This window comes from Desmodus rotundus, chromosome 8, assembly GCF_022682495.2.
Source record: "Desmodus rotundus isolate HL8 chromosome 8, HLdesRot8A.1, whole genome shotgun sequence".
Lineage (NCBI taxonomy): Eukaryota > Metazoa > Chordata > Mammalia > Chiroptera > Phyllostomidae > Desmodus > Desmodus rotundus.
This window is the reverse complement of record NC_071394.1, coordinates 119,056,192-119,076,174: the sequence shown is the minus strand read 5'-3', so window position 1 is coordinate 119,076,174 and position 19,983 is coordinate 119,056,192. Positions and strand designations below refer to the sequence as shown.

Below are 19,983 nucleotides of genomic sequence, written 5' to 3'. Positions count from 1 at the left end.
TGTCTTATCTTTTTAGAAGCTGCACAAAAATCTCTTATAACTCATATATCCTTTTGTTGCTTAGAAACTAAATCATCCAAGTCTCTCATTGTGGTAGATTTCATTATTTGACTGACTTACTCTCTTGTGACTTTGTATTTCTTCACATTAAGGAGCTCAAGCTTATTTTCCTTTCCCATGACTTTGGATATGGCAAAGTGGCATATTTTTTTAGACCAATAGAAAATTGTGGAAGTGACGGTGTCTTAGTTTTGAGCCTAAAACTCAAGATTTCTCATAGGTTTGTGCTCATTTCCCACTGCCTCTTCATCACCATGAGAAGAGCATGCCAAGGCTTACTGTTGCTTCTGGAAAGGAGCTGGAAACATATGGTACAGAGCTAGGAAGAGCCCAGGCAAGCTCAGTCTAGATGTGCCTGTCCACTCTCTGCTGACCCCCAAATAATCCACAGATCTATGAGGATAAATGGCTGTTGATTTTTAGCAGTCGCTAGCTGATTCAATCCTCAGAACAAAAATACACTGACATAATATTTACAATGGTAACACATGCTTATACAGCACATTTCTCCTATGAATGCCATGAATTTATATTTAAAGAAAGATACCTAAAAAAGTAGGAGGAACTCAATAATTTTGCAATAATAGTTAACATGTATTGAGAGTTTATCACATCAGGTGCTTTGCTAAGCACTTTGCATTCTTTTTTTTTAAAGGATTTTATTTATTTACTTTTAGAGAGAGGGGAAGGGAAGGAGAAAGAGAGGAAGACAAACATCAATGTGTGGTTGCTTCTCACTGCCCCCTACTGGGGACCCGGCCTCAACCCAGGCATGTGCCCTGACTGGGAAATGAACCGGTGACCGTCTGGTTCACAGGCTGACACTCAATCCACTGAGCCACACCAGCCAGGGCTACAGTAATCTTATGAAGAAGGTTAAATAGAGACAAGTGTGGAGAACCTTGGGTTCCTGTTTCCACCTGTTATTCAGCAGTTTAACGAGGAACTGGTTCATCATAATGAACAGATGGTGCACTCTCCTGGTTCCTCCTTTCTAACAAGGTCATCTTCCTGACCAAGAGGCTCCTTGTTACATACGCGCCTGATCTGTTGATATGTAGAGCATTGTGGGGGCTGAGTCCTTTCTGTGGAGCACTCATCATGGGACATTCAACGCAGGGCCTGTGCACTGAGGGCTTTGTGTTCTGATGTTTTACTGCTGTAACGAAGGACATGGTGTTAATGGTATACATGTCCACGCCTACTTTGCTCAGTATAGGAAATGTTGTTATCCCACTTTATAGATTAGAGGATTGAGGCTCAGAGAGTTTCATTCAACATCATATTGCTACTAGGGCTGGAATTTGACTATAAAGCCTGTGCTCCCAATCACTGCTTCATCCTCCTTCACTCTGTGGATACTGTTGGCTTTTCCTTTCATGTAAAATTCAACACTCTACTACCTGCAATCCACCCACCAGCCTTTTGACATTCACAGGGCCCAACTCTCTCGACCTCCACTCAAGACCTCCCAGCCAAGACTGACTACAGCAGAGACACGTGATCCCCACAAATGTCTCTCCATATCGTGGATTCATAATCAAAATAAGTGATTTTTACTGTTTTAAGTGGCTAAGTTTGGGGGTGATTTTTTAATACAGCAGTAGTGAATGGAATATTTCCTTTGGTTAATTCAGCATCACTCAAAACAAAAATTGTTGTGTTATAATTCCAGGAACAATATCGGCAATAAAATCTTAGAATTAGACTATGGGAAGCTTGAATTTTGCTTTCTCCAGTTGTATTACTTTTTTAAAAAAAATGTGCTTGTTTGATTGATTGCTTGGTTAATTAGGTTTGTTTTGGGTTTTGCATTTTTGGGAAAACTGGAAAATCAAAATCACATTTTCCTGTACTTATGCATTAGCTCCGGCATATTTTTCTGAGTTTTCAAAATCGGCTCATTAAAATAAAAATTGTTGTTCTTGAAACTTAAGAAGGCCAAATCATTACTGGTGGGAATGTCAAGAGCAGATGTACAGCATGTCTTTTTTTCTTAGCAAACATTGGAAGTCTTAATTACCTGAGTCAATTGGCAGATTTCAACGCTAAACCAGGTGAAGAGGCTAAGTGGGTTTTTCATCACTGAGACACTAAGAAGGTGTGATAGACTGAGCCAGCTGTATTTTGCAAGCTGTTGAAAATAGTCACATATTGACGTGACACAGTCTCCAATTCCTATTGCATATCATTTCTGCTTTTAGCTGAAAATAGTCCTATGAATTCATTTATAAAAGAAATAATACTATAGACTTTCTTATTAAATTCATAGTTCTGCTTTATTATTTAAAATAGAAAATTGCTGTCCAAAGGACTTTAAAAATTACCAGTGGTGGAAACTAACATTTATTTGGAAACTGTCACATAGGAATTTTACATACATAATTTCTTTGAATTCCTCCCCAAATCCTACGAGAATGTGATTATAATCTTGCCTTACACAAGGGGTAGAGGAGGCTAAGAGATACCTATCTTCTCTAACCTCATCAAACTTATAAGTGGAGAGAGACAAGGATTCTTATTCAGGTTTTCTTGTTTTAGATGTCATCCTGCCTCAGGACTCTGTGCCCCTCTATTTTGCATTCAGTCCTGAAATTTCTTCAGTAAAAAGTCAGTAAATAAATACATAAGAATTGTTCATGCCTGTTTTCTCTGACTTATTATCCCCTCTTTAGGGCTATAGAAGTGTTCAGATATCAAAATTTTGCTACCATAATTTGTACCTTATTCTGTAACATAGAGACTCAAAGTTGGAAGGAATCCACAGACTATGTCTTCAATTGCTCAAGATAAGGAAGGATCTCTGCCTCACTCTATCTGTGGTTTGCCCCTCTGCTTTGAAGATTCCAATGGCTGTTTCCAAGGCATCTGTTGCATTTGTAAGGCTGGTGAGGAGAAATGTTTCTTTCTATTAGCCTGAATTTGCCTGCCCTAATTTTTCTCATGGTTCTCACTTTCTATTAGTATAGATTAGTACAGATTTACTAGAATTAGTGCAGATTTAGACCTGCCTGATTTCTTTTATAGCATGGAATAGAAATGATAAGGAAAGCTCAAGACTCAAATAAAATGGATTTCATTAATTTTCACTACAATTACCTTTCTTTTTGAAATTACTATCTTGATTTTTCTACTTTCCATGATCTAGTCAAAGTGAACCTCCCAGGCTCATCTTTCCAGTTGTTTGTATGAAAAATAATACTATTATTAATAAATAACAATACAAGAATAAACTGTTTTGCATACTCAGAAAGGTAAACCTACTTTGGCCCCACTCTGTATTTCTGCATTTCTTTGATCTCTTATGGAAAGTTCTTTCCATTATTCCATAACCTGCTGGTCAGAAACACATGCACACATCAAAGTCTTTAAAAACTCTTACTTACCCATTAAAATCATCTACATCCCTATCAAACTAATGCAATTGTTTCTACTTTTTAAACTTCCATAGACTTTGCCCATTTTTTAAGAACCATAAAATAATCAAGATTTTGTAAAAATCTTTTTTTCACTTACATCTACTGGCCACAGGCTCTCTAACAGCAGAGGCACTATCTCCAATGCTTTGCTTCGAGCCTTGCCTACGGAAGTACTCACCAAATAGACAATTGATGGACTTTGCTGACTTACATTCACTGTAATTTAACAACAAAAACAAAAAGCTGTTTTTAGACAAGAGAGAAAAAGAGATGTAGCAAATTATCACACTACAGTTAGATGTTTTTGGCTGTTGTTGAGTTAGCTAGTTGTGCTGGTTACTTTCTAATTGTTCCCCTGCTTCCTAACCCAGGACCCCGTCCTTTTTGCCTTGCTTGGTACACTGGATTAAAGCAACAAATGGACCCCTCCATGGCTGGCCCATAGTTGATTCCATCAGTGAGAGACAGTAGCAGGAGACTGAATGGCTGGAATAGGAGGAGCTTGGCTATTTGTTCTCCATCCCTTCCTTGCTCTCACGTAGTGTCTCAGGCAGCAGCTTCGTTCCTTCATGATGGCAGCCCACTGGGCGCTTCCTCCCTGGCTCCCATTCTCATTGGGTTCTAGTAATACTACCTTCTGCCCTTTTTACTTCCATCCTACTGGTGGTAGTAGCTTTCTGGTGCAATAGCCTCATCATGGCTTTAGTTTTTATTTCTGTCCACACTTTTATAAGTTGTCTTGTCATTAATGTTTCTCATAGAGCTGTCTGGGGTAAATTCTGTTTCATGTTGGAACAATGATTGATATGTTAATTAGTGAATCCATTTGGAGAAAAAGACATCTTTACTTTCTATGACTCAGGAAGGTGCCAGAAAAAGCACCCACATTAAAGCATAGACATTTTTCCCCTATAAGAAGATCCTAATCCTCTGTGAAATTCTGAAGTCCCATAAAAATGAACACGCAGGACTTTTCTTAGGAAAGCCTTTTGTGCTTCAGGGTCAGTAAAAGGAAAATTATAATGATAAGAACTCCTATCTTCCATCTCAAGACAATCTATCGACAAGGTCTGTCACATGTCAAAAAGGAAGGTGTCATTGGCTATCTAATTCAATTGTTTGAGAAAGAGATGGGTAGCAGAGTTTGGGGGTTTAAAGCCATAAAAGGAGGAGAGTCTGGACCTTGAATAGAATGGAGAATGGGCTGAGGGAGGACAGCAGGCAGGGACAGAGTGGGGTCTATAACAAAATAGAGAAGCTGAGTCCTGAGCCATCAAATTGAAATAGCCTTGGTTTTCCTCACGGCCTAGATGTACCAGGGCCAGTAGGCAGGGCAAAGCATATCATACCACTTCTTAGCCTCCGAGACCTTTTCTTTTTTCAACGGATTTCCTTTAGTTTCAACATCACCACTCCCTCTATATCTAATATCTTCTTAAGAAGCTATTAGGTATTAGAAAGAAAAGTGAACTGTTTTTGAAATTATGAAATCATAGTAAGTTTTACCATTCTTCATAGGTCCTAGATTTTTGTTTCATTGATTTATTTGGTGATTATTTTCTCTTTTATCTTCTAATAGTCTATGTGAATCCAGACCAAATATAGACTTGGTAATACTTTTTTTTGTCTGGAAGATCTGTGGTGAGGGGATGTGGGTGCGGGGGTGGGTGGAATTCTGTGGGAGGTGCTTGAGGCATTTGGATCTGAGGCAATGTTTTTCCTTTTTGGGAACAGATGGGGTTAAGGTTTTGCTTCCTTATTCTCAGTATGAGTTATGCCATTGTCACTGTGCCTTTTTTTTTTTTTGAGATATAGCCTGCATATCATTCTTGAAGGAGGTTGCATAACATCAGCAAATGCCTTGATTAAAGTCTGTTTGCACGGTACTCCTCTACTTCTTTGAGCTTTTTGATAAATTAGGGAATGATATTTAAATACAGGAAAGGAAGTTACAATTCTACTTTATTGTAGTCCCTATAATTTCTTCTAGAAACAGGCCCTCCCTTTTGCTGGAATTGATGACTGAAGGGATTCTGTAGGCGGCCATGGGAACAGTCCCAGTAAGTGTTCCTGATCACTGAGTGGGGAGTGCTAGCCCTGGGCTGTAGGATCACCTAGAGAATTGAAGGCCTCCCCTTGCCACCTCAAAGTCTAGAGCTGGAGGCAGAACAACTAATATATGGATATTGATTCTCACTGCATTTAATAGGAAATAAAAGCCAAGGGAAAGCCTTGGACTGCCTGCCCTCTGCTCTTTGATTTCCCCACCATTTTCATTTTATTGTGATTAAAGGGAACAAAGCAGTCTGGAAGCATCTATTTGGCAACTGCTAATTGCTAGTCTCTCAGGAGAGCATGGATTAGACAACTTGCCTTACGGTAGACAATAGGAGTTATCCACAGCCCACAGGGTCATTGGAGGTCCCACCATTAGCTAGTGGAAACCTTCTGGGTTGGTTTTAGGTTCTCATCCTCACTCCAACTGTAGTACTGACATTTTAAGCTTTTTCTCACTTTATGTTGAACTTTCAAGTTCTCTACTCTTAAAGGGACCAAAGCAAACAGGACTATTCATAGAAAGTGTGTTGCAAAAACAGACTTGTGCACAGATGTTCAGGCACCACAGCTCAGAGCATTACCAACCTCTAAAAGAAGGGTATATTCTTCAGATGCACGTAGTGAGCACATCCAAAGCTACTCCTCAGTGCTAGGACCTATTTTAAGATTTATAGTTAACATTTACTCATTGAGCATAAATATAGCTCTGTATAAATCAACATAAGTTCACATACGTAAGCTGTATCAGATCTTCTCAGGTCTGGCTTATGGATTTACTCAATGCAAAGTTTTGCACACTGATGAAATTTAGAATTGAGAGACTGCAGATTTAAATTTAGAAAAATATTCTTTCTCATAAAAAAGACTCTAGTCAGTTAATTTCAGACTTGGTAAGTGTGAGCTTGTCTACTTCTTTCCAGATTTCTGTCTATGTCCATTCACACTTGATATGGAATTATCTGAGCCAGGACTTTGGAGAAAAAGAGCAAGGACTGGGGTGTAAAATGATCTTTCCTGAAGGTTCCCATGTGCCTAATTTTCTTTGAGATAAAACCTGCAATAATCTAGGGTCAAGGTCCATTTTGTAAATTCACAAAGTAGGCAACAACCTATATGACATGATTTATAGGGACCAAAAGCCCTCCCTTTTCCCAGGACCTAAGCTGTTTCCTTGACAACATTACCATAATACTCTACTGAACATATCGTGTGGTCAAGTATTACATCCAGGGAGTTCTTATGTGCACAAATGGTCACTTTGGAAGAAAAAGAGATGGTGGTGTGTGTATGTATGTATATATACACACATAAAAAAATATATATATACTTTAATTAATGGCAGAAGCAGCAAAAATGTAAAATTTGGGGAGAAATCAGGAAGCAACTTGAGGTTAAAGAGAGACTTTGTAAAAGTGGAATCCAAATATGACTTGGAGCCCTGACCAGTGTGGCTCACTCAGTTGGTTGGGCATTGTCCTGCAAAGCCAAAGTTCACCAGTTTGATTCCCAGTCAGGGCACATGCCTGGGTTGCAGGCCCGGTCCCTGGTCGGGGTGTGTGTGATAGGCAACCAATAGATGTTTCTCTCACACATCGATATTTGTCTCCCTCTCTTTCTCCTTCTTTTTCCTTCTCTCTAAAAATAAATAAATATAATCTTTTAAAAAAGGTCTTGAAGGAGTGGAAAACATACCTATGCCCAATTTGGTTTAAGCTTCATTCTTACTTGGTCTGTTAATTAGAACCGGTGAGGGGAGAAGTTTGCTATTTCTCCTAGGCCCATATAACATTAAGGCAGTCCTTGGGCTCTACCCAGGGACATACAAAATGAACATGTCCTGTGAGATTTTCTCTCCAGTCCTTTCTGCACAGGACTGATCTGGGATGTAGGAGACTGTGTACTGGATAATAGGCTTATAGTGTCTCATTTAGTGTACACCCTGTGACAAAGACTCCTCTTGACCAAATTTGAGTCATGTTCTTCTGAGCTCTCTTTTCAACTAGGCCTTGATCTTGGCCCCTGTCCAGTCTTTGGCCTGTCTAGCACAGTTTTAGCAAAAACAAAACAAAACAAAACAAAAAACTGTGCTAAGTCCTCCCTCATCTTTGATTTCTGATCAGTGTTTTTTTTTATCCCCCACCTTTGAAGTCTGAGTCCTGTCTTTATCAGGAATCCCAATTGGTCAGTGAGAAGGGATCCCCCTAAATCCTTGATGTCTCCTCTTAGTAATTTTCCATCCACTGATCCCCTTCACCCTGTTTCTTGGCTGTAAATACCAAGATGTCATTGTTCTATTCAGAGTTGAACACAACCTCTCTGCTCTATTGCAACACCCCTGTCACAATAGTCTCGAATAAAGTCTTTCTTCCTCTTTTAACAAGTGTCAGCGATTTTTCTTTCACACGTGAGTGAGGTAGCTCGGCAAACAGAAACCAGCATGAAAAGTAAGTAACAAACTGAACCTGAGGGCAACGGCACAGGACAGTCAGACTCTCCTCCCTGCTCTGTAAAACTCTGTGCCCTTGTTGCCCCTTGAAACGAACACCATCTCCTTGGGATCTGCCATTTGGAGAGTGCTTATCTATGCAGTAGTTTTATGGTGTACTATTTTATTTTAATAGTCAGCCTAAATTGACTATTACCACACAGTAGCAGACACATTAAGATTATTGCTGCACTGCTAGGGGAAAACAAAGAAGAAGGAAAAGGGAAAAAGGAAAACAACTTCTGGCAGTTGGCACGAAGTATGTCAACCCACTCACGGAAGCCATGGCAAAGCCCAAGTGAAGAGAGTTTCTGCTTCTGTTAAGAAATACCAGGGAAAAAAGGAGTGGTCTCCTGAAGCAAACCCATCAAGAAACAGATGGCTCTGGTCCCATCAAAAAATTTTCACTAAATATTCACACTTAGAACGGAAATACTAAGAGCTTTTTAGATGGAGGGAAGACATGAGAGAAAGATAAAAAAAATAAAACAAACTGATAACCAACTCCATTCTGTTATTAGAGCTAATTTCAGGAAAACCATCAATAATCATTTTTGGTTCCTGTGGTCCTTTGTTCAGATTTGAATACTCTGAAAGTGATCCCTTCTATTAGGCACAGCCCACTCATTTGCACAGAAACACCAACCCCTTTCACCAGTTTGTAAATTTTGGTACCTGAAGAGAATGAGGCCTTCGCCAGTCCACCCACACAACCTCTCCAGCATCCACTGAGTGCAGTTTCTGCCTTTTTTTCTCATCTTACTGATATAGTAGGGAGCCAAAGGGAGAAAAGTTTGCCTTAAGAGGGATCCTTTCCCAACCTCAGGGAAGCACTAGCCTTGATTTCTTGTCCCAGGAAAGAGTCTAATTTCATCAGGGAAAACTCTACTTTTCAAGTCTGAAATAGCACTTTAGACAGAGTTTGAAGATCTGATTTATGACCCAAGATCTACTCATAACTAGCCATTCACATTTAAAGTGCCTGTGTACTTTGATATGACAATTCCACTTCTAAGAATTTATTCTTCAACTGCTCTCTCCCATGTAAAAAATGCCATTTGGACAAAGATATGGAATGCTACATGGTAAAGACAGCAAGAGTTTGGAAGCCACACAAATTTTCAGCAATGTGGGACTAGATAATTCAATTTTGGTACACCCATATACTGAAATATTATGCAGGCAATAAAATGAATGAAGTCGTTCTATATACACAAAAAAATTTTAAGTGGGAAAAATCAGAGTGCCAAATTGTGTGTGTGCCAGAAACCCCTACTTTCATGTTTACTAATTATTCCTTGGAAGAAAATAAAAATGCAACAAACTATCATAGTGGTTGTTCAGGGGAAAGTTACTTTTTATATTTCATTCTTGGTATGTTTTGAGTGCTCTATACTATTCATTACCTATTCAAAAATACAATAAGACATAAAGTAAAATAATTATAGTAGCACTTAAGAATCACTGACTATAGAGAAAGGTAGATCCTTATTTGTTTTGTGGATCCTGGGTGACTTGAATCCCCATATGCACAGAAGGTGAAAATTGTAGGCCAATCTCATGTATGAACATAGTAGATTTAGCTGTATGAAATTTCTCATAATTGACTATTTTTAAACTACAAAAATATCAAATTAATAGGTTGTACCTATTGCTAGATCTGTTGCAGTTATAATTGTCCATGCTGTTACTATCTAGTATCTTTTAATAACTGTATCTTTCTATATAATATAGAGTCATTTCATATGTTGTCTATCAGAATATAAATTATAAATTCTACATGAATTCATATATTCTTATAATTTAATAGTATCAATGGGCTAATAGGGGCTCATATGACTATATAAAAAATAAATATAGTTATGGACATGAACTATTTATTATCATATAAAATGTATACATTGTACATTATGAATACATGTATCTCATATTTATGTGAGAAACAGAGACAGGCATGGCCTGGTTTCCTTTTTCTCTGCCAAAGCTATCATCCCTGGCGCACATTGCTACCTAGTGCCATTTACTTTTCATACACACCCTAACTAGGAAATAAAGAGACAGGGAGAGGGAGCAAGGTAGGGGTGGAGAGAGGGAGGGAGGAGGGGGAAGATTAAGAGCAATTGAAGTCAACGTGTTTGAGCAGACAGTGATTTAAGCTGCTGTGATTTCAGCTTCCAGGAACATGGATCCCTGAAGGAAGGTGGGAAAAAAGAGAGGAGAATTTAGGGCGAACCCTGAGGCTCCCACTGCACAATGCAGCGTTGCTAACGCACAGCTCTGACAGCAGGTGGAGGGAAGCAGGGAACTATTGGCATATTGATGTCACTGTCTAGCTCCTAACAGCCTGCCCTGCTCAGCCTTGACAAGCTGTTCACAGCTGGCAGGAGGAAGTGTCACCGTGTGTGTACGAGCTGACAGTTCCACTAGTCACTTTGGCTGGAAGCCTGTATTGGCCAGACCATTTAGGGGCCACAGGAACCAATGTCTGGTACCAGCGTGTCCTGGTCTGGTTGGGGCAGGAGTGAGAGCAAAATGGAGGTGACATTTAGCCAACAGTGACTGTTCTAAAAGGGCAGAGCAAGGCTCATTTTCCAGTTTTGGGGGAAAAAAATCCCTTCACATATTTTTTCAGGCCTCACTGAGGTCATCTTTGTAGAACTAAAATAAATAAATCTTCAAGTAAAAATATATGAAGGATCCAAGGTTTATTTTTTAATTCTTGACAGTAAAATGCCTTTCAAGTTAATAATTATCTTTCAGAGTGCTTTCTAGTACAAAATCATTTTCATGGGCATCATCATCTGACTTGGTGGGACTTCCCAACATCTTAATAAGGGAAGTTGACGAGGAAGTTCCTAGAGTATCTATTTATCTGTTGGGCTCAACTGTCTGTATCAGATGCAAGCTGAGAATGAGCTTAGCCTGTGTGGACCACACAACCCAAAAGGATGAGGTGCATCAGCCATGGACACATCTGATTTTAGTAGAGGTTATCCAGGTAGACTCTGGTATGCCCACACCTAATTCCTGGCAACACCTAAGACCCACTCCCTCTCGGATAGCCTCCTCAAATACTTTTAGTTACCCTTAAATCCCTCCCTTAATGCATTAAATTGGCAAGATCGAGCCTCCATAATCATCACAAAGGGAGCTTGGATCTATAAAAATAGTTTACATTTGTGGCCTGAAGACTTACACTGGCCACATGAATATTTTTTATAATACCTGGGAAAGGTTGAAAGCTAGTCAGATGACATTTTATCCTAGAAGTAATCACCTTTAATATTACATCGAAGTTATATTTTAACCAGTTTAATCAATGAACAGGGCACTGAGGACACAACTAGAAAACCATAATTTATGATTTTTCACCACTGCTCCGGGCAAGTAACCCTGTGAGCTCATTTTTTCCCAACATTCTGATAGGGAGCTGGTTAAATTCCATTAGCTGTCCCAGTGATCTCTTACATTAATGTCATTTTTTAAGGCATTAAAAAAACTCTAACGCCTTCTGATATCAAAGTTGCAACTTCTTATTCAACTTCTCCACCCTCTTATCTAATTCCAAGACTGGGGAGCGAGTCTCAACTTCCTAGCTCGCTCTTCTCTTCTCCTTTCCTTCCCAGATGGTGCCAGCCTTGGCTCTTCAGTGATGGCACGGTTGGTGGAAGAAGAGATAGGGGACAACTGAACCCCTTGTGGGGTTTTCAATTTAATGCCTTCTGAGAAAAGTCAATGTCCCAAACACAAACTCTACATCTTTTGTGGAGTGGGTTCTTAGATGATCTCACAGCTCTCAGGATCTTCCACTCACAGTGGCCTTAACTAGAAAACTGCTTAATACCATCCCCCACCCAAGCCACCACTGACTTCCTGTGACTCAGTACTCAGCAGGTCCTGATGGACAGAATCATTCTATGACAACCCAAGTCTAGCTCCCTTCTGTGCAGTCCACAACCCATCTTTAGGAAACAGAAGTAAGTCCTGGACCCATCAAACTTTGGATGCACAGGCCCTCCTGGCCACTCCTACCACCTCATTCTGAAGCTCAGGAAGACACTCCATCATCCATCCTTTCAAACTGAGATATTTTAGTCATAAGGTACCAGCCCCCCTATTCCACAATTTCTAGGGAAAATATGTCAGGTTATCTGAGTGGTTCTTTTAAAGTCCCTGATAACTTTTGATAGGAAGGAACACCTCGCCACCCCTCCCTCAGCATGGTTTCTCTATGATGAAATTTTCCACTTAAAAAAAATTCCTAATGGATTCTTAATCTTTTCATCGTATAATTGGGAGAACTAACATTGGCACAACTGGCTCTTTTACAATGCAGCTGTATTGAGATGTATTTTACATACGATAAAAGATACTCATTTAAAGAGTTCAGTAACCGACCTTGCTACCACCACCACAGGCAACGTGTAGAAGGTTTTCACACTTCAAAAAATTCCCTCATGATTCTTTGTAATTCATCTTCAACCCACCTATCCCCATCAATTGCTTCCTAATCTATTTTTGGCATTATTGATTCATTTTACCCATTCTAGAATTGCATATACTTGAAATCATAGGATATATATTCTTTTGAGTCTGCCTTCTTTCCTTTCACATAATGTGAATGTGACTTGTAAAAAATGAGTAAACAGAAGCCATATTTAAAATGAAGTAGGGAGGCCAAAGCGGGGCTCTCGGGCCCTACACTGATTGCAAAGCACCCTCTCAATTTCCTCCTCCTCTCTGTAAAAGACATTCCTCGCCTTTGCTTTACGGGGGCTGCTTGCGGCCTAACGTGGCTGCATGTTCCTGATTGCCTTTGTTTAAAATCAACAGAACCATGATGTCTCGTTTATTTTTTATTACTGAGTAGTGTTCCCTTTACTGATATACCACCATTTGTTTATCCATTCACATGTTGATGGCTATTTGTTTTCACTTTGCGGCTACTATAAGTAAAGCTGCTGTGAACATTGTGTACAAGTCTTTGTATGCGCATCTGCATTCATTTCTTTGGGCTAAATACTTAGGGGAGGAATGGCTGGGTCGTAGGGTAATTCTTTGTTTAACTTTTATAGAAGTGACCAATTTTCCAAATTCTGGTATAACTGGCTTCTGACTTTCCCAATTTACAAGTCCCGCAGAGATGGTCTTGTACCTTACTTTTTATAATGTGGGGTTGCTTAGCTCCCGTTATTCTTATTTTGGGGTCCTTAGCTGATACTCTGAAACAACAAGAACATTTATGTGTAACTGAAATATAAAATACTCGATTTAGCTTTATTCCTTTAAACTATCAAACTAAAATATTTGAGAGGGCAAGAACCATAGCTTATTTATTCTGTGTTCTTCCAGGTACATATCTGGCTCTACGGTAGTGCTCAAAGAAAATACCATTTGAACTGAAATTTAGTACCTTTAAAAACACTGCCTGCACACTACAAATGTCATTATTTTAGTTATTTTTTTGGTATCTAAAATGTAATAATTTAAATTTGAAGTTATCAAAATCCATAAACCCCAGTGAAAAATGACAATGCTCTATATTTACCATTTTCTCCCTGGTTGGTTATAAAGAATTTTTACAGTTCCCAAGTAGAATAAAATAATAAGGTAAAAGGCGAAAAGAATAGTCATCAAAAGTACATTTTTCCCTTTCTATCTTATGGACGTCTGAGGCTGCACCCTGAGTTGACTGTGTATTATTAGAATTGTCACGAAGCCATTTTCCTCCCAGACTACAGTTTCAAAAATCCTTGTCTGGGAAGGAATGACCTTTCAGCCACTTCAAAAGCACCTCCTCCCTCACACCGTGTGATGCTGGGCTTCCTGGGACTATGACAGGACTCTCAATTAGAAAGATGACTTCTAAATGGTGTCTCATCATGTCACCTCATGCTTGTGCGGGTGACCTCTGTGGCCACAGGGAGAATTGTGACTACACAGGAGTCAAAAGTTAAAGAGCCATGAGGTTGGAAAGGAACAGGAAAATGAAAATGAAAATACCACTTTTTAATGGGGAAGTTTTCCTGAATAGGAAGTCGAGGCAGCTCTGAATATACCTGAAGTAGTCCAGTCGGTCCCACGCCAGTGGTGGCTGGGTTGTCAATGCTTGTCCCGCAGTTCTCTTATCCAAACGATACTTACGCTTCTCAAAGATCAAAGGCATCCTTGGGAATATGTCTTTAATTTTTCCCCCCAGCCTACCTTCTCTTGTTCTTTCTGCTCTGATAGCTTTCCATTCACCCTTCTGATACATCCCTTCAGCTTCGGAATGAAGTTAAGAAAAGTAGTTTCTGGGGAGACAGGAAGTCTTTGCACAATTTCACCTGTCCAAATAAGCCATCCATTATCTTGATTTGGCAGTTCTAGTCAAACACAGCTAGTTGGTATTCTATCATATATAACAGTGACGGATAAAAATACCAGGGATGCTTTTATCTTACAAATGTGGATGGAGGATGCTGACCAGGGATAAAGCTTGCTGAAGTCCCCTAGGAGAAACACAGGAAAGCTATGTTAACCAACTCAGATTTCTGATTTCCAGATGAATGACTAATTTAACATGTGCCCATACCAAGACTTGTATAAAAGTGTATTTTATTCAGTGAATTGTGCAAGGAAAATTGGCTAATATGTGAATTTATTAAAGTCAAATTTTTACTTTGCATAATACTCTACATTCTAGAGATACAAAAGGGTTAGAAGGTCAAAAAACACTTTAGAAAAGAGTAAAATACAGATGTGTATCTAACCTCAGGATGGGGAGGGGGAAGTGAAATTAAAATTAGTGGAAACAAACACAAAGAAAAAGATACTAGATGAGATTATAAGAAGCACTGTAAAAACTTCTTTGCATGAACGGCTGTTAAGAAAGAATGTGGTGAATGTGAAAGTACTAAAATGCAGGGTATTGTATTTAGTTTTAAAAAGGAAATTGTATGAAGTATAATTGTGTTCTTTACAAATTACATGTATGATACAGTTGTGTTATTGGTGATATAAACCATTTATATCCTGTACTTTTTGTATGTTAAGTCACAGTAGTGGCAATTTTATCTGATTTATGTATTTATATAGATATTCTAGAATACATTTAAATTGATCAAATTGTTCTGATTGATTTATAAACTCCATTTTTGTCAATTTTTAAGGATTTTTCTTACCATAGTAACGGTCTTTATAATATTCTCTTTACACCTATCTTGAACATTTCCATAGGAGGAATTTCTAGAATTGGAAATGCTTGTCATAAACATGCACATTGTAAAAAGTTCCCTGCAGAGTCCCCAGAACAATCTCTACCAATGTTGAATTGGATTACACTCCCACCAGCAAGCAGAGCTGTAATTCCCCAAAACTCACTCCCACCACTGTCAATATATGGCATTTTTTGCTTTTATGAAGGCAAATGAGACTATTGATATGCTTTGCTCATATTAATTTGTACTTTAAAAAATTTTTTCTATTTGATCTGTTATCTGGTAAAAATTATAATTGGCTTTATGCAACATGCTATGTGTCACACAATGTCTCTAGTAAAAAAGAGCTTTTATTTTTTCCACATAAAAAAGAAGTCCTCACCCAGGCTTCTTTCGGTCTTTCCATTTATCTATCCTTAGCTCATGGCTTTTAGTCTCTTGTTTATTTTTTACAAAATATTTTTAGTTGTATATTTTTAGAGAGAGGAAGAGAGAGAAGGAGGGAAACATCAATGTGCAATAGAAACATCAATCAGCTGCCTCTTGCACGCCCCAAACCCGGGTCCTGGCCTGCAACCCAGACATGTACCCTGCCTGGGAATTAAACCAGTGACCTTACAGTTTGCAGGCTGATACTCAGTCCACTGAGCCACACCAGCCAGGGCTCTTGCTTATTATTTTTTATTGTCCCAAATGGCTGCACCACCTTCAGCATCATAGATATGCTCCAGGTAAGAAGGAAGGAAAGAACAAAAAGCAAAAATCTTGGCACCCACAGAATTTGTTCCATTCTCCTTGAGGCTCCTCCAGCAGGGACCCACCAACTTCCTATTGCTCAGAACTATGTCACATGGCAACTCTTGTCTGAAAAGGAGGATGGAAAATAAAACTGGATGTATACATTATTTCCCAGAAACTCCTCCACCCCGAGGCAACAAATACATGAAACCAAATTTTCCTAATAAGGAAGGAGGGAACAACAGATACTGGGTTGGCCACCAATAATGTTGGTCACAATTTCAACATCTTAGACATTCTAAGCTTGTCTTGACTTTGAAGTTCCTAGGCTTTTTATGTTCCCGCACAAAGGTTGCAAAGTACTCAACCTTGTCTTTCAGAAATATAAGAAGTGGGAAGAGAAAGCAGAGAATAAGTATAGCCAGACAATAAATCTCAGCTCCAGGATTTTACAGTATAATAGTATATGTAACACTTGGACAACTCCCTCATCCTCTATTGGCTCCACTTTCTAATTTGCAAAATTGTTGTAACCATACCCACCTTCCAGTGCCCTTACGAGATTAATCAGTGTGGAACGCATAGTAACTCTATATAAGTGTAAATTATCCTCATCGAAATTTCCCTGCAGTAGTAGGAGTTCAGAGTTTGTTTTCATATTATCAGGTGCACCAAAAGGCACCCAGAAAGAAATGATGCTCTACAACAGCCGCAGCAACAACACAAAACTCCATCGAAACAAATCGGTGACAATTATGTGATGAATATCAATGCTGGAAGTTCTCTGGCAGGAAATCCCTCATAGGATTTAACACATTTCCAAATCAAATAAACCAAACCATGCTTATAGTTTCGCAGATATTTGCACATATTAAAGATACACTCAATGTGAATTTTTGTAGGAAAAATTCCTCCACGGTTCCATCTCATTATTCCTCCTTTAAATTCCTGCCACTCTTCTGTCGTGTTGACCCTGTCTGCCATCACCCTGCAGATTTCTCCTCCTCTGGGGAGCGGAGCTCTGTCTTGGGGGACATGAGGTCCATCAGTCTCAACCTCACTGTCCCCTCCCTAGGCAGTGTGTCTGCTAAGGTACTGAATGGCAGCTTCACGGGCCTCCACTGCAAGCTCCCTGCTTGAGAGAGGCGGCTGCTTCTTTTACATCTGACGGCTCCTAGGATGAGAAGCACTGACTCAGCCCAGTGGGATAACTCCAAGAGCAGCCTGGGGGGGAGGTCAATGAGATAGAACACGTGCCTCTGGCTTCATTTAACCTTCTCTCTAAAATCAGGGGCAACTGACTTCCTACTGCAAGCAGTGCGATTGAGGTAGTAACTTTAGATATGGTAAATTTCTCTTGTGATTGATACCACATCAAAAGGTCCTTGTTGAAGGCTTCCTACATCAAGAAGGTTTGTGTGTGGGGGAGAGAAGGTTAATGAAAGAAATCCATATTCTAGTAAAAGTTCAAAGACAAATATGACTAATAGAGTCTTTAAGACGTTATTTAACTTCCTTCACCAATATTTCTAGCATTAAAGATCTGAAATTATCAGATTTTTAGCACCTCATGGGAATGAGTTATGCCTCAGGAAATTCAATCAATAGAGAAGCCCTCCGGATATATTTAGAATTTATTGGAAAAACACATAGTGTATTAAATGTCAAGTGCAAAGTGAAGCAGGTCTCAAATCTCATATATTATAAATATGTACACTCCTTTTGGTGAAAAGGACTTAAAACACGCCTATACACACACAGCACTTTGGGAGCCTCAATCTGGTGGCTTTCCTTTGACATTAATTCCCTGATGGATGTGCCTATTTTCTGTAAGATCTCCCCCAACCTGCTCTTTTTCCAGTATTCCTTATCTATGATGGAACCCACTCTGGAATGCAACCACCTTTTACCCTATCACACAATTCAGAAATTTCGGGTTTATTCTAGGCTCCTCCATCCAGTCAGTCCCCAGTGCCTGTTCATTTTGGCTACTGAACAGCTCACAGGCACACACCCATCTTGTCCTTCTTCCCTTTTGGACTTTGTTCAGTTCTGCCTCAGCCCTATTCATAGAAAGTGATGTCTCCAGCAGTTCTTTTCAGAGGCTGCCTCTAGACTGGGCTAGAAACCCTTCTATGTCCTTCAAAGCACAATGTGCTTATCGTTCACAGTAGTTTTCTTGCTATAGGTAATAGAGCAAGCAGTGTACTTCCATTGCTTGACTCAAGGGCAGGGTTGATGTCTTATCCCTCCTTAAACCCCTGGACCCAATGCCATGCCTGACACCTTGAAGGATTTATTAATGTAGAGCACTGCATGGGGTGTTCCCGATGCCTCCAACACTTTCTCCAAATAGCTCTATGGCTCACTCTCTCACTTCCTTCAAATCTTTGCTCAACTCTTAACTTCTCAGTGGGGCTGACTCTGACTGAGAAGAAGAAAGAGAATGCAAATTCGTCTGTAATCTAATCCTAAAACTGACAAGTAGGAGGCAAACCCAAAAACTGTTATGTAATCTCATTTATGAAAGTAATATAAATATCTTTAAAAGTACTAGTAAGCAAAACTCAACAGCGTGACAAAAATAGTTTATTCTAAACTACAAAAATACAAAGATGTCATTTTCTAAACTAGTAATATATTTAATACCACCTAGTAAAATTTTAAGAGTACAATCATCTCAGTAGATGCCAGAGAAGAAATGGTTTGAATTTAACTGCAAGGCCATGTAAAAATAGGTAGGTACAGAATAGCCATGGGGATGTAAAGTACAGACTGTGCTTCCATACCTGATTTTATTTATTTGTCTTCTCTCTTTTTTCTTAGTCCTTTAAAAATATTATTTAAAACTCAACTCTTTAGTCAATATTTATATATAAATGTAATCACTATTTTCTATTGTAATCATAATGATAAATTTCTTCTAGAAAAATGAAAAATTAGAATGGCTATGTTTAAAAAATGAAATCATAAGGATTGGGTCAAGCAGGATTTCATTACTAACTTATACCATAAAGTTTTTATTATTATTATTATTATTATTATTATTATTATCAAAACTTCATTTGGAGGTCATTTCAGGTTCACAGCAAAATTGAAGGAAGGTGCAGAGATTTCCCATCTACCCACTGGCCTCACACATGCATTGCCTCCTTCATTATCAGTATCCCCCTCAGAGTTGTACTAATACATTTGTTACCATTGATAAACCTATATCGACGCATTTCAGTCACTCGAGGTTCGTGATATTACACATACTATGGGTTAGAACAAGTTTATAATGATATGTAACCATCATTTTGGTACCAGACAGTGTTTCATTTATCCATTAATGTTTCATTTATCCATTTCATAAATATTTATTGAGGGCCCTGTATTTGCTAAGAACTGTTTTAGATAATGGAGATAAAGAAGCAAAAAAAGCCCCGTGCTTCATGGAATTTATATTCTAGTTGGGAAAGACTTATAATAAGCAATATAAATAAGTAAACTGGAAAGTGTGTTATTTACTAAGTGATAAGAAATAAGAATTAAATGTCGTAAAATTTGTATTTGCTTTAATCAGGTATGGTAAGACATATAGACATAGAAATGATTGTCATAAAAAAATAAGTTTATACTCACTGTTCCCTAAAGAGGGGGGAGGAGCCCAGCATGCCAGGCAGGGGGACATGGGGAAGCACCAAGGTCAGCCAGAGGCAGAAGGGACAAGACGAGGCACAGGCCACCATAGCCTTCATTGGAATTTCTGTAGGAAAGTCAAGGCAGGGCAAGATGAACCGTTTGAGACTGGCTAAATTTCAGTCATTACTTGGTGAGCTAGGAGCATAGGGGCTTGTTCCCAGTTGCTTGGCAGCTGGCCCTGGGTTGATTTTAGGGCAGGAGAAATATTAACTTGATGTGTGAGAGTTTGCAAAGGGGATGGGTGGCAGTGTGGGTACTGGGTTGTTTAGTTTACACTTGAAAGGTTTGCTCTCGGTGAGTACTTTGTTTTTGCTAAGAATTGGCTAGACCCAGGAGCGGC

The 19,983-nt window shown here is 39.1% G+C and overlaps 1 long non-coding RNA gene across 1 annotated transcript in view; it reads right to left on the bottom strand.

Moving 5' to 3' along the window:
• Window positions 1-19,772, bottom strand: part of LOC139441106 (uncharacterized) — a 45,928-nt gene extending 26,156 nt beyond the window's left edge. Inside the window, exon 1 of the long non-coding RNA XR_011651518.1 lies at window positions 19,584-19,772. This is a non-coding gene — a long non-coding RNA (uncharacterized lncRNA). The remainder of the gene's footprint in view (window positions 1-19,583) is intronic.
• Window positions 19,773-19,983: the final 211 nt, after the last annotated feature.